This window comes from Mesoplodon bidens, assembly GCF_964165515.1.
Source record: "Mesoplodon bidens genome assembly, chromosome: 3".
Taxonomy (NCBI): domain Eukaryota; kingdom Metazoa; phylum Chordata; class Mammalia; order Artiodactyla; family Ziphiidae; genus Mesoplodon; species Mesoplodon bidens.
The window spans coordinates 163,449,425-163,463,275 of NC_138178.1; the positions used below are offsets into that span (position 1 = coordinate 163,449,425).

Consider the following 13,851-nt stretch of genomic DNA (forward strand, 5'->3'; position numbering starts at 1 on the left):
TTAAGGGGAAAAAAAAGTCTGGACCAAAGAGTTCTCCTTAGTTATAAGGCAAAGTTAGTTATTTCATTTCCCAAATATAGTTAGAAAAATAACTTATTTTATATACAGCTTTACAGTACTTGAGCCAACTGTGGTTTCATTACTTCACTTGTAAGTTCAACCATATTTTCCAAAGCCATGAAAGATTTATCAATTTTTTGCTGTTTGGGGAACTGCTGTTATTTCTATTGATGTTTCCTCCAGGGGGCTATTGCAATTCCCATAGCTGCCACTAGCACGGTGTAGTGCCAAGAGCACAGACTGACGGTCCAAAGGCTTGGCTTCTGAATCCTGGCTCCACCACTCATACCAGCTCTTGAGCAAGTCACTTCCTCACTGAGTCTCAGCTTATCCATAGGGAAAATAACACGGATCCTGCCTTCCTCAAAAAGTTGTGGTAAAGTACTTTGCAAGTTTTAATTGTGCTGATAAAACTAAAAAGCGCTCAGAACATTTGTTATGAGTACATTAAATTTAGCAGATAGGATCTCTTTAGGTGTTTCTGAGAAAGCAGAACAAAACTTGAGTCAGTTATGCTTCTTCCATGAAAATAAAAATGTCCAAATAATAGTCAAACTAATGTCTTCCTTTTACTTAAAGTTACTGGGACCTTTTACTTATTTATTTTTTAAATACAAAAACTTTGGTACAGACAGGCTCCCTGTGTGCCTTAAATTTCAACTATTACCAGTCATTACTTGATCTAGATGTTTCCTCAGAATCATGTTTTCTCTTCCTTGAGTCCAAATTTTTGGGGTTACGCACATCCTGTATTGTTTATGGGCTTGGTTTAATTGTAATAAAAATTTCCCCATAAACCAGCCTTTAATAATTGGCTTTTGGGGGACTTCCCTGGTGGTCCAGTGGGTAAGACTCCACGCTCCCAATGCAGGGGGCCCAGGTTCGACCCCTGGTCGGAGAACTAGATCCCACATGCATGCCACAACTAAGAGTTCACATGCCGCAATGAAGATCCCACGTGCCGCAACTAAGACCCAGCAAAAATAAATAAATATTTTTTTAAAATTTTTAAGATAAACATTAATAATATTAATAGATATTAAGATAACATTAATAATATTTATATTTAATATAAATATTAAATGTTAAAATAAATACATATTTAAATAATTTTTAATGGTTTTTGGTTCATGCCTCCCACCACTCCTAAGTACACAGTACCTTTCCCAATAAGAAACTTTATCTCCACTTGGCTTCTCTTTCTCACAGCTCTCTCTGCTCCTACTGTGACCAAAGCAAGCTGACTTGACCTGTGGGAAAGTCATTCCAATTGAAGCCTCTAAATATCTGAGTCTTCTAGCATCCTCTAGATCAATCCTCAATTATCATTGAATAATTTTTGTGAAACTTCCTCACTGTCATGTTTATATTCACTCTTTCCTATTTTGTTCTGAACAAACATATCAGGAGTTTTCATAAAGTTATTCAATTTTTCCATAGCTGTTTAAATGTTTCATAGCTACTTCCCTAAAGTTGTACAGATAACTGTGCCTGCTATGTAAACTACAATAAAAACAAAAGTTGCACAGTTACAAAACTTGGCTTCTTTCCAGACACAACACAGTTGACTTACTTTAAAAGAACTAACATTTACTCTGAGAACAAGGTGATTTTGATGATTCAGCTTTCTGTTCAGGTGAAAAGACAGTTTACAAATTTTAGAGCTTGGATAAAAGGTACGGTACCCCACATCACAGTCATTTAAAGAGACACTAGCTATTATAATAAGCAGGTCCAAATCCTGTCAGAATGTAAACCCTTTCCAAATCCAAGTCATTTCTTGTCTAATTATTTTAAGAGTCTTTTTAGTTGTACTATTTTTAAAGTAGAGGGACGTACAGATTAGCCAAAGGGTTTTTTAAGCCACTGATGTACTGAGTTTGATAAAAGTTAATCCCATATAAAAGTGCAACTATAATTTTATCCTGATGCTTTTCTTAGACTAGGCAGAAGTCAGAAGACTTTTCATCAGGAGGGAGATGAGAGGAGACAGCACTAGATAAAGCCTATCCCTGGCAGAGATCATCTAACAAGGGCAGTTAACAAGTATTAACCTAATTCAAGTCTAGAGCTTACCTCTGCACGGTGTGTGCCATAAATAATGAAGCACTGCACTTCTTCCTTTTGACAGATACTGTGATGGTCACAATGCCTCAGAGCACACAGTATTTGTTTTTCTTTTCTGTTTAATTTCAGTCCCATTTTCTTCTATCATTGGTTAAATAATACATTACCTATTTGACAGTCAAGGTTACAACATACAATATCACTGTACTCTACACATATGAGGATTCAAGAAGATGACAATCAAAAGTACATCTTAGTCTTGAAATTATACTGAAACTTATTAAACTGAAGCCCAAGTAACTGAAGTCCTCAAATGACCAGATTTTGTTGTTGTTGTTGGAGCATTTAACTTTCAGGAAAAAAAAAGTAAAACGGTAAGTCAATTTCTTGAAAGTCCAGGACATGAATTGGGATCACTATTTACACTGAGGATGGCTCACAGCTTTTCTACGTACCACCCTGGACAGTAAGATCACAGTAAGATCACAATAAGATCACAAAAACACAATAAGATCATTCTTCAAAAAATATACGTTCTAAGAAAAATGGACTAAAGTCTTAGAAAGATTCATCTTTTCATTCAATGAATATTGATTGAATATGTACTGTGAGTCAAACACTGTTCTGGGTGGTAGGGATACAGCACTGAACAAAAGAACACAATTCCTGCCCTCAAGTAACTTCCATTCCAGTAGGAGGAGAAAGACAAGCAAAATTATCTGAGAAGTTAGATACTGATAAGTGCTATGAAGAAAGATATTCAATTATAAAATTAAAATGTCAAACACATTTTTAAAGAGTAAGCTAGAATTAAGCAGGAAAGTTTAGTACTTATAACATTTTACTACACAAAAATGACAGAAATAACAGATGTTACTGCACACACTTTCAACATCAAAGGCTGATGTTCTCTATTTGTACTACCACATACGAGGTCACTTAGTTTAGGACCCACGAAACTGAGGGTAAAACAGAGCCTCCCATTCTTCAATCATTTTAGTTAACTAGTTAGTTGTATTGCAGGATCATTTCTTATATGCCATTCCAAGAAATGAATTAGTTAGATTTCTTTTTGTTCAAATCTCCTAAATGTGGGCCTTTTGGGGCTTGCTTATTAGCTTAATTCACAAATGCCTGTGTTTTAGGGCAATGAATAAATAGTAGCTGTTCTCTTTTGATTGAGAGGATAGTGAAAAAAACAGATAACCTCAGTCTAATTTGGCCCATATTCCAGTTTTTATTTCAATTAAGTCACAGAAAAAAATATTTTTCATGTTTTCTTGAACTCAAGTCATAGTTATTCCTTCTATCTTGTCTCACCATAGACAGTTAGTAGTGTGAGCAATATTTTTAGAAGTTGTAACCACACAAAGTAAAAATGAAAAGAAGGGCTGAAATGGGTATATTTAGGAATAGCTGCTTATTTTTCTGACATTCACTTTTCTCAGGTTAAAATTATAGCTGTTTTATGTTATACAGAAATGGTTATGGGGAATTCCCTGGTGCTCCAGTGGTTAGGACTCCGTACTTCCACTGCAGGGGGCAGAGGTTCAATCCCTGGTCGGGGAACTAAGAGCCCAGACCGCATATGCTGCACAGTGTGGCCAAAAAAAAAAAAAAAAAAATTTATAACCCCCCCCAAAACAATAAATGAATATGGGCCTTATACATTTCAAGAAAGAATCTAGTCACATTTAATATTTATTGCCTAAAAGAATATTACCCAACATATTTTCCATTGCCTTAAAAAAATATATGTATAGCAGCTCCACTGTTCTCAATAGTCTTACCATGAAAAAGCTGAGGATGATAAAATCAGGGAAATTACTTTCGTGGTTAAAATCCTAAACAGATACACATGAAGAAACTCATAGAATTCTGTTACTAAAAGCTGTATTTGTTTTTTCTTCATTAACCAAAGTTTGCAAATCATGGTTTCATCATACAAGAAATAACTTTCTATCCCACATATTTACAAGGTGGTTTTCTACTTATAGCAAATACTTCTTCCATATACACAAATACTCCAAGAAAAGAGTAAAACTGTTTCCCTTTTTAATATACAAAAGCTACTTCCCTTTTCTATCAATAATATAAAGTTCCATTTGATAAAGGCCACACTTAAGGCTTTAATGGATTCCCTTTTATATGCTCCTCACTGAGGATCAAGGAATGGGGTGGGGGTTGGAGGTACATAACTCAGAAACATACACTCAACATTTTTTAATTGTTTAAGTACCATAACACCAGTTACATTTTATTAGAAGTTCTACTTAAAAATACATAAGATATTTTCATTACACTTAAAGTAGAAGAGGATGAACTACCATTAATATGTATGTGCTATCAAGGGTAATAGGAATTATTCTCTGTTATCCTATGTCCAAATACCCTATATTCAAGGGCTATAATGATAAAAGTCTCAATTTAAAAAAAAACAGATGCAAAGGTTAAATGATAGAATCATGACTTGCAGAAGAAGAATTAAAAGTGGAATAATAATTTATAGTGGCCCTGTCCCCATGTTCATAATTCACAGATGGTAGAATGGAAACACTTGGGTAGTGTGAACTGCCGTAACAGGTGGAAATAATATCTGTGTGCACAGCAGCTAAATCACAGTGATCCAGTTCTATCAATAAAGGCAGCAAGCCCTTCAACAGGCTCACTGGTTCTACCACTTTTTCTTGTCTGGATGCAGATTCTGACTCTAGAAGCCCCAAAGTTCATCCAACAGCAGTACAACCAGATCTTGCTTTGGAAAATCTCTCAGCAGGGAACTCTCTTGGGGTGTATTTCATGAGACTGCTACTTCCAACTCTGCCAGGGAACAAGCTTGCAAAAGGCTTCCTATCCAACGGCTCTGCCCTCAGCACTTCAGACATTCCCAGCCGTGTCTTGCAGCCTAATCATGATTCATGTTCCTTCTCAGACTTATCTTTCTTTGCCTGATGTGACTTCAGAAACATATTTTAAACAAAATAAATTGTAGTAGTAATTAAAATAAAAGATAACAAATCTCAAAAGTACTTTAAACAATCTCCATCAGATTTGTGAGGCTGCACTGTGCCAGGCTGTCCTTAAGGGCACGCGCTCCATGGCAGGCCACCTGTCACTGGCCCAAGGTCACATACTGGGAGGAAAGATGCTGATCAAGAAGGCAGAAGAACTACTCCCATTGTGGTCTCTGCCACATAACCATGAGCAAGCTCCTTAACAACTTTTTGTCTCTGTTCACCATCTGTAAAATTAAGATGGATACGAGTACCTCACTCATAGGATTTTTGGGGATCAAAATAAGCGAAAACATTAAAAGCACTTAAAACACTGTTTCATATGCAATAAGTGCTCAAGTAATATTAACTCTTATTATCAGAGTTTAAGTCCCCTTAAACAGTATAAAATTTCATATTACATCTTCTGTAGTATAGAAAATTCTACACTTAAATGCTTCCTTCACTAATGGGGCTTTCTCTTTGGCAATTTTTCTTCCTTTCTTTCCTTTCAAAATAAATTATTAAAGAAAATACAACAATTGGATTGCTTTTCTTTAGGAAAATGGCAATGGCTCAAAGGAAAAGTAGAGCGGCGTTGAGGGAAAAGTGTTAAACCTGCAGATGAAAGACCTGAACTCTAGCTGGGGGCTGTCACTTACTAGTTGCCCCAGCCAGGCCCAGGGGGTACTGTAATGGACAGTGAAGTCTGCACTCTAGCAATGGGTCACAGATATTGAACAAATAATAATATGTAGTTTTAGATATAGTCTTCATTATTAAACATGCTTCATTTTTCTTTCTGTTATCCTACTGCAATATAGAATTTAGAAGTGTTCTTTTCCTTAAGTCACCATTCAAACATAAATCTGACTTCAAAATACATGCCAGAAATAAAAGTACAAACAAATATGCATTTGCAAAATATGGGTGAGAATTAAGGTTATTTTCTAGATGATTCATTCCAAACTCTGGGAGGAAGAGAAAGGGTACTATAGGGAATATCTTTATTCTCAGTGGTATAGTTGTGAACTTAATTGGCTGACTTAATGACAACACCTTGAGTCATTTTTCTCCAATCCGTCTTTCTCAGTAAATTATTCCAACCAGTGAACAAATTTACATGATGAAAAAGAAAACGGAAATGACTAAAGAAAAATAACTCTATACTACAACAAGTGTCCTGCATCAGGACCTCCCCTTGGTCTGGACAATGCCCATCTTTGGTCCACTCCATCTCTGAGATGGTGGGAGGAGGAAGGAAGTCAATTAACTCAGGATTAAATTAAATATACGTAAAGCATCTAGTACAGTGCTAGGCACCTTGTCAGTACCCGAAAGAAAGCTGTTGTTACTATCCCGTATCATATATGAAAGAAACAAAATCCAGAGAAGTTAAGTTGGTTTCCTTGGGCCACACAGGTAATGTACAGGGATTTGAACCAATATTCAACTAGCACCAAAACTCCACCTTGTTGCCGACAAAACCCCGCACTTTGCCAACTGCAGTTGAATTTGATGGTACAAAGTTCAATCTGCTAAAAATCCACTTGATATCGAAATTAATTTGTCAAGCCAAAGTCTGAGCCATCTAAATAATTGTAACATGACTGAGCAAAGACAAGTTGTTTTTATATTCACAAGGAAATGAGCTGTTTCCACCCAGCATGAAATTACTTGTGTATTTTCTTAGCCTGCTCAGTTAGAGCTTGTTCAAAATAACACACTCTGTCCTATTTATAAATAAAAACTCTGCACACCTGTTAGTGATTTCATTTGGATGATCTATATAAGGTGGCACAAACCCCTGATAGAAGTTATTTCTATAACATGCTGCTACTTCTCATATAGGATTTGTGACATGCGTGTTTCTTCTAGTGAAATTAACATCTTTTTTCTTTCTTTTTTTTTTAAATTAACATCTTAAGCGGATTCTTAAGAATTTAAATGGCCTCTGGGTATCCTGTCAGTTCATTAAAAGATAAATCCAAGTGACATTTATTTATGAACAAACTGCTTGGAGAACCAAATAGGAAAATATTTGCTAAACCAACATATTGTTAAGACAGTGATATGAGCAAAGGCTTTGTTAACAGAAAAGAAAATGCCATGTTCAGGTAGGGTGTGTATCTGACAAGACGAATGAAGTACAGCGCTCAACAATTGGCCGGGGGATTTGGTTAATGCATGAAGGAAATATGAGTCATCCATTCATTCACTGGAGAACTGTCACATACCTACTGCCTAGGTGGGCACAAAGGTGCTGTTTGGTAGGGAAGACAGACTTGGATCTACCATCAGAGGTACAATAAAGGAACTACCATTCACAACCTCCTCCCTTTCCTCCTTGAAGGGAGATTTTTTTTCCTTAACATTAATTGTCCAAGTGAGGAAATGAATACCCCATATGGCCTTTCTTGAGATCTAAAGATAAAGGCCATTCAAAACAGGCATTTGAAGGGGAAGTGGGGGAGGAGTGATACTTCAGAGGCAAATTATTTTCTTAAAAATATGAAGGTCTTGAATTTTTCACAGATTTTTCATCCTACCACCACCTTCACTCTGGAGAAAAGAAAGATTAGGGAAGAAAGATCCTGTTAAGCCGAGAGAAGGGGAAAGATTGCCTCATGCAAGAGGCTTCTAGGCCCACAGCCTGAGCTCATAGATGACTGAAAGAGGGGTGTATCCAAGACCCACCTGAAGTTGTATGCAAAATTCTGCATTTTGATCACAGTCTCAAAGGGGTCCATGTCATTTATAATTTTAAAAGTTAAAGTTCAAGCAGAAGTGTGACAGATACAAACTCAAGTTCTGGCTCTTCTGCATAGTAGCTGTATGATTGCCCAGATTTGCACAGCAAATCACCCAATTTTTCAGAACTTCAGTTTCCTTCTTTTAAAATGGAAAAGATAATGCCCAACTCATTGTGAGGATTAAATGAGATAAGGCATGTCAAGCTTCCAGCATGACATGTTCATCCACCCGCGAGGAGGACAGCAGAAAGCTGTTAGAGCATCTAGCATTATAAGGAATTAGATCTGAAACCATATACTCCAAAAACAATGACAGAACTTAGAGCCCCTAAAACACCGTCGGTTCCCCATGTCTGCCATTTTGTAACAACTCACAAACCTCCCCATATGAGCAAATTCATCTCAATTCCATATGGTCATGAGACCACACTTTTTTTTTTTTTTTTTTTTTTTTTTTTTGCGGTACGCAGGCCTCTCACTGTTGTGGCCTCTCCCGTTGTGGAGCACAGGCTCCGGACGCACAGCCTCAGCGGCCATGGCTCACGGGCCCAGCCGCTCCCCGGCATGTGGGATCTTCCCGGACCGGGGCACGAACCCGCGTCCCCTGCATCAGCAGGCGGACTCTCAACCACTGCACCACCAGGGAAGCCCTGTGTTCACTTACTTTAATAACACTACATTTACCATGTTATCACCATGGAATGTAAATTCAGGTTAGACAAGAGAATTTCACAAGTACAACAAAGCATTCTGTAGTATACCAAAGTTTGTATAATGTCTGACCAAACCAGCTTGCTCAAAAATCACTTCCATTACAGGCAATTTATTTAGTTTAACATTTATGATTCTTTCAGAGAAAATAAACAGACTGCACACATTTAAAAAGTATTTTTCATTTACCTTTGCATTAGCACTTAAAATACACACTTCTATTTCAAAATGCCATTTGAAAATTATTCTAATATAACAGCAGCAAACTATAATTCTGCAATTACAAAACAGCTAAACAGGGATCTACAGTTAAGTTATTCTCATGTTTACAACTATGATTCTGAAACAGATACTACTTCAAAGCAGCTGTCACCAGCTCTTTAGGTTTGGTTTAAAAACACACACATAGTTGCTGGGAGGTTTATAATGTTGTAGTCCGTGCACTGTTCTGAAAGGGTCCTTCAAGAGCCAACCAGACCTTAAAAACAGCACTCAGTCCACAAGGCGTCAGAAGGAGTTAAATTAACTGGGGTAAATAGGATTCCTACATTACCTCAAAAGCATATGACATTCTGCAGCAACTGGGAGCATGTTGTCCTCTTTACAACTAATTTTATCAGAAGAGTTCAAGAAGGTGGACATTGTACCACTATCAAGTGCATTTGAAAGTGACATGTTTTTGTGCTAATCTGACTCCCCTGAATGACCTAGCTAGTGAACTAGTCACTAGGCAAATCGAGCCTGCAAGAAAGGAAGCCAATATTCAAATTACCATGTTATTGTCCGACCCACAGAATTTATTTTCAACATAAACATATAACCTCAACATGAGATGTCTAACTAAAGCAAGCACCACCAAGACCAAGACAGCATCTCCTCTTCTAAGGTTTAGGTTTTGCCCAGAATTCTTGATACATGGAATAGCCCATACCAAGAGTCATTGCTCCCACAACAAAGCCTTGGGCTGCCACACGCATGTGGATCAGGTGAACAGACATTTTAGTATTGCCCATTCTTCAATTTATATAATCCATATGCAACAATTGCTGCAAAACCTGCCATTCCAATGGGGACAAATGGTGCCTCTCTAGCTTTTCGGATAAGTTTAGATCCCTGATCTTCATCATATGAAGAAAGAGAAACATCTGTGTCACTTGACATAGTGACTGAAGAATCTTCAGACAACGGCACAACGTCACAGGCTCCTACCGGCTTCTCGAGACCACACTATTATGATATTATGATAGACCATTGGTGACAGAGATTCAAGGACATCTCCAATGTCTCTTAGGTGAAAAATCCAGCACTGGGAGAAAAACATCTCAGACTATTATCCCTTAAATTTATTAGAAATTAAGTGAAGGTTGAATATTCCATTTCTTTAAGTGAACAGGTGTCCAAATTCTGTAATAACTTGTGTGATAATACATTAGAAAGGGGCTTCCCTGGTGGCGCAGTGGTTGAGAGTCCGCCTGCCGATGCAGGGGACACGGGTTCGTGCCCTGGTCCGGGAAGATCCCACATGCCGCGGAGCGGCTGGGCCCGTGAGCCATGGCCGCTGAGCCTGCGCGTCCAGAGCCTGTGCTCCGCAACGGGAGAGGCCACAAGAGCAAGAGGCCCTCGTAATGCAAAAGAAAATAAAAATTAAAAAAAATAATAAAATGCATAATATCTCCATGTTTATATGTGTAGTCCCTCTACTTATTTATATGACTAGTTATTAATTATCTAGACCAAGTAAGACAAATAACAGAAAAACTAAAATCAAGAAAAATCCTTGCTCATTTATAATCAGGTTTGGACTTTGGAAAGCCTTCTTTATCTAGGTAGAGAGGCCAGTCTAAGATTTACATTTGCTTCAGATGGTCCAATAGATCTAACTAAACTATTTACTGATCCTTGTCTATACCTCAATCTTACCTGTTTTATAACATACATACCTGAATTAATAACTACTCAGCCCAAAGGTTAAAAAGTTTGCAGGTATTACACTCTTACCTTACACATATTTCAGCTATTTTTAGAGTCCAAATGAAAACAGCTAGTACAGAAGGAAATGTGCATGAAATTCTTGAGGTCTGCTCAGATAACAGTCAAGATAGGTCAGTGGATATTTGGAATACCTAAGACACTGATTTAAAATAAAACACTCTGAGGACCAAGAACACTTTCTAAAGTTGTGCTTGAGAGTAATGGTTTGTATTAGTGCTTGATTCCTCTCTATTCCAACAAATCCCTTAGCCAAAAAATTTCTCCATTCATCAGAAAACATTATAAGAACCTGTTCAAAGCTCAGCAGAGAAGTTGACACTCCCCTGATAGAGCATCTAACCTCAGACAGTCTCTAAAACCCTTTTTCTAAGTATTTCAAAAGAAGGCCCAAAATGAAAAAGAAATAAAATCTAACAAAGAAAGGTTCTTTTCTACCTCTGTTCAAAGTTGGTAAATGTTCAACTCTCTCCAGGAAATAAAATCATACAGGAAATAAAGGCTGACTTAACTGAACTGAGTCTGTGCTTATCAGTCTAAATTCAAAACAAGAACCTTAATTTTTAAACTAAGTAGGCACTGATTCAGCAACCATGTACTATGAGGTACAAGGCACTATTCCAGACACTGGTGATACCACAGTCCTGCTCTGATGGAGTTTACATTCCAAAGGATAAAAACTTGACATATGTGTGATGCACTTCAAATATAATTTTAAAAGCATTTTCTGAATATCTGTGATAAACCACAACAGAATAACCAAATATCAAAGCCTATAATTATAATTTTAAAATGAGAGGCCAAAGTAAGAACTTCTAAGTTTTGTTAGACTTTTCAACTTATTCATCAAAATGCTTTGGAGGGAGCTTCCGTGGTGGCGCAGTGATTGAGAGTCTGCCTGCCGATGCAGGGGACACGGGTTCATGCCCCGGTCCGGGAAGATCCCATGGGCCCGTGAGCCATGGCCACTGAGCCTGCGAGTCCGGAGCCTGTGCTCCGCAATGGGAGAGGCCACAACAGTGAGAGGCCCGCATACCGCAAAAAAAAAAAAAAAAAAAAAAATGCTTTGGAGGTCACCTTAGGGGTGGCTTAGGATCAATCTCAATTTCACACCTGTTATTTGACAAAATTATATATGTAGGCCATACATGCAGACAACAATGAGGACCCTCCTTCCCCTCTACACAAAACATTCAGAAATAGCTGAAAAAAAACTGCCATCTAAAATTTAAGTTATAAAACTAACACATAATGTGTGTGTTATCATATCATAGCAGAAGCACGAAAAAGTTACCTTCAAAAGGTTTCCAGGATTTTTTTTTTTTTTTTTTGGCCACGCCACGTGGCTTACAGGATCTTAGTTCCCCAACCAGGGATCGAACCCAGGCCACCGCAGTGAAAGTGCCCAGTCCTAACCACTGGATGGTCGGGGAATTCCCCAAAAGGTTTCCAGGATTTTTAAAACGGCCCTGTTTCCTAACTGGAGATTTTAAAACTTAAAATAAAAACTCCAACCAAACGTAAATTTAAGCTGAATAAGCACATTAAGATAAAGATTAAGATATATAAGAAATAATATTTTCCAATGAATCTATTTAAAACCCATGAGAGCATGATTAAAATGTGATTATCAAATGTAATACAAGATTTAAAAAGAATTCTTGAAAAAGACATACCCTAAAGAAAAAATATAAACCTTAATCCAAAATCTCATTAAAAATTTTTTTGTTTAAATCCTAGGGGTTAGGTTGAGGGCAAGAGGGATGAAACAGAGAAGTAAAACCTATCAGAGAAGTAAAAACCTACTGAAGCTCTATTTGAGGGCAATGAGGCAGTGACATTGTACAAATTAATTTCAGCTGGCATGAAAATAGAGGTTCAAATATGACTGCTAAATGACAATGGTATACTAAAATTTTAAGTTTAGCAATGTAAGAAGTGCAATTACCAGCGGCTGCTATACTTATTTGTACTCTAAGAACGTTTTATAAAACAAGCATGTATTCATCTCTTAGTAAAAGGAAGAAACAAAGAGATTTACAAAAGCAAGAAAAGAGTTAATTTGAAGAGGTCAGTCACCACAGTGTGGAAATGGGAGTCACAAATAACAATAACAGTGCTGAAGAATAACACTTCCTGAGTTTCCTAAATACTAGGTCCTCTATTAACTGTTTTACATTTAAGATTGTATCCTCACAACCACCGTCAAATAGACATTATTATCATCCCCAATTTACAGATGAAAAACCATTGGACTTGGGGAATTAAGTAAGGTGCCCAGCGGCACACAACTGGTAAGTGGCAGCTGGGATCCAAACCCAGGTGTTTCTAATCCAACTGGCAAATGTCTTAACCACTCTATTAAACAGCCTTCTCACGAGGCCAGTAGAGGCAGTGCCCACCCTAGCACAGCCCAGAAAGGATACACAGAGGACTTGTCTGGTCCGTGAGGCAGTACTACTCCCCTTATGAAGATACGGAAGGTTTTCTGGGCAATTTCACTTCTCTGATTCCAGGCTCACCAGGCAATTTCTGGTTTGCTCCAGCTTCCACATGGCCTGCCTGAAGGGAGATCATGGCCCGGCCAGAGGGCACACATTCTTGGGGCCCCTGGCAGTTCCAAATCTCATCGTAAATTACTAAACTTGCAACCTGGTTTTACAAATTCCCAATGAGCTGGGTTAACGCAGGTCTTACTCCCTGAAACAGGTTCTTAAGGCTGACCACCTCATTCTAGACTGTGATATTCTTTCAAGGACACACTGCCCCATGGGAGTAGCTGTGCCCAGCTGATACACTCCTCTCTCACCACCTCCATCAAACCTCTCTAACATATACTTTCAAAATTAGAAAGTTTTCTAATTCCCCTTAAATTCTGTAAAGACCCCCAATAGCTTCTCTTGAAAAAGTGTTATGAAACTCAATGAATGATATGCAAGGAATTTCAACAGCTCTGAGAGGACGGTGCTGTAATGACCAGCAATATTTTCCTGCAGCAATCATTTTTTCCCCCCATTTTTATTTTATTTTATTTTATTTTTTTTGTGGTACTCGCGCCTCTCACTGTTGTGGCCTCTCCCATTGCGGAGCACAGGCTCCGGACGCGCAGGCTCAGTGGCCATGGCTCACGGGCCCAGCCGCTCCGCAGCATGTGGGATCTTCCCGGACCGGGGCACGAACCCGTGTCCCCTGCATCGGCAGGCGGACTCTCAACCACTGCGCCACCAGGGAAGCCCTCCCCCCATTTTTAAAAGCCACTTTCCACAGTTCAAATATGG

The 13,851-nt window shown here is 38.2% G+C and overlaps 1 protein-coding gene and 1 pseudogene across 3 annotated transcripts in view; both read right to left on the bottom strand.

Moving 5' to 3' along the window:
* The window catches only part of PTPN21 (protein tyrosine phosphatase non-receptor type 21), a 67,462-nt gene that overhangs the window by 45,386 nt on the left and 8,225 nt on the right, over nt 1-13,851 (bottom strand). The window lies entirely within an intron of this gene.
* Nucleotides 9,402-9,771, bottom strand: LOC308613422 (HIG1 domain family member 1A, mitochondrial-like; annotated as a pseudogene). The gene has a single exon. The product of its transcript is annotated as an HIG1 domain family member 1A, mitochondrial-like (transcript).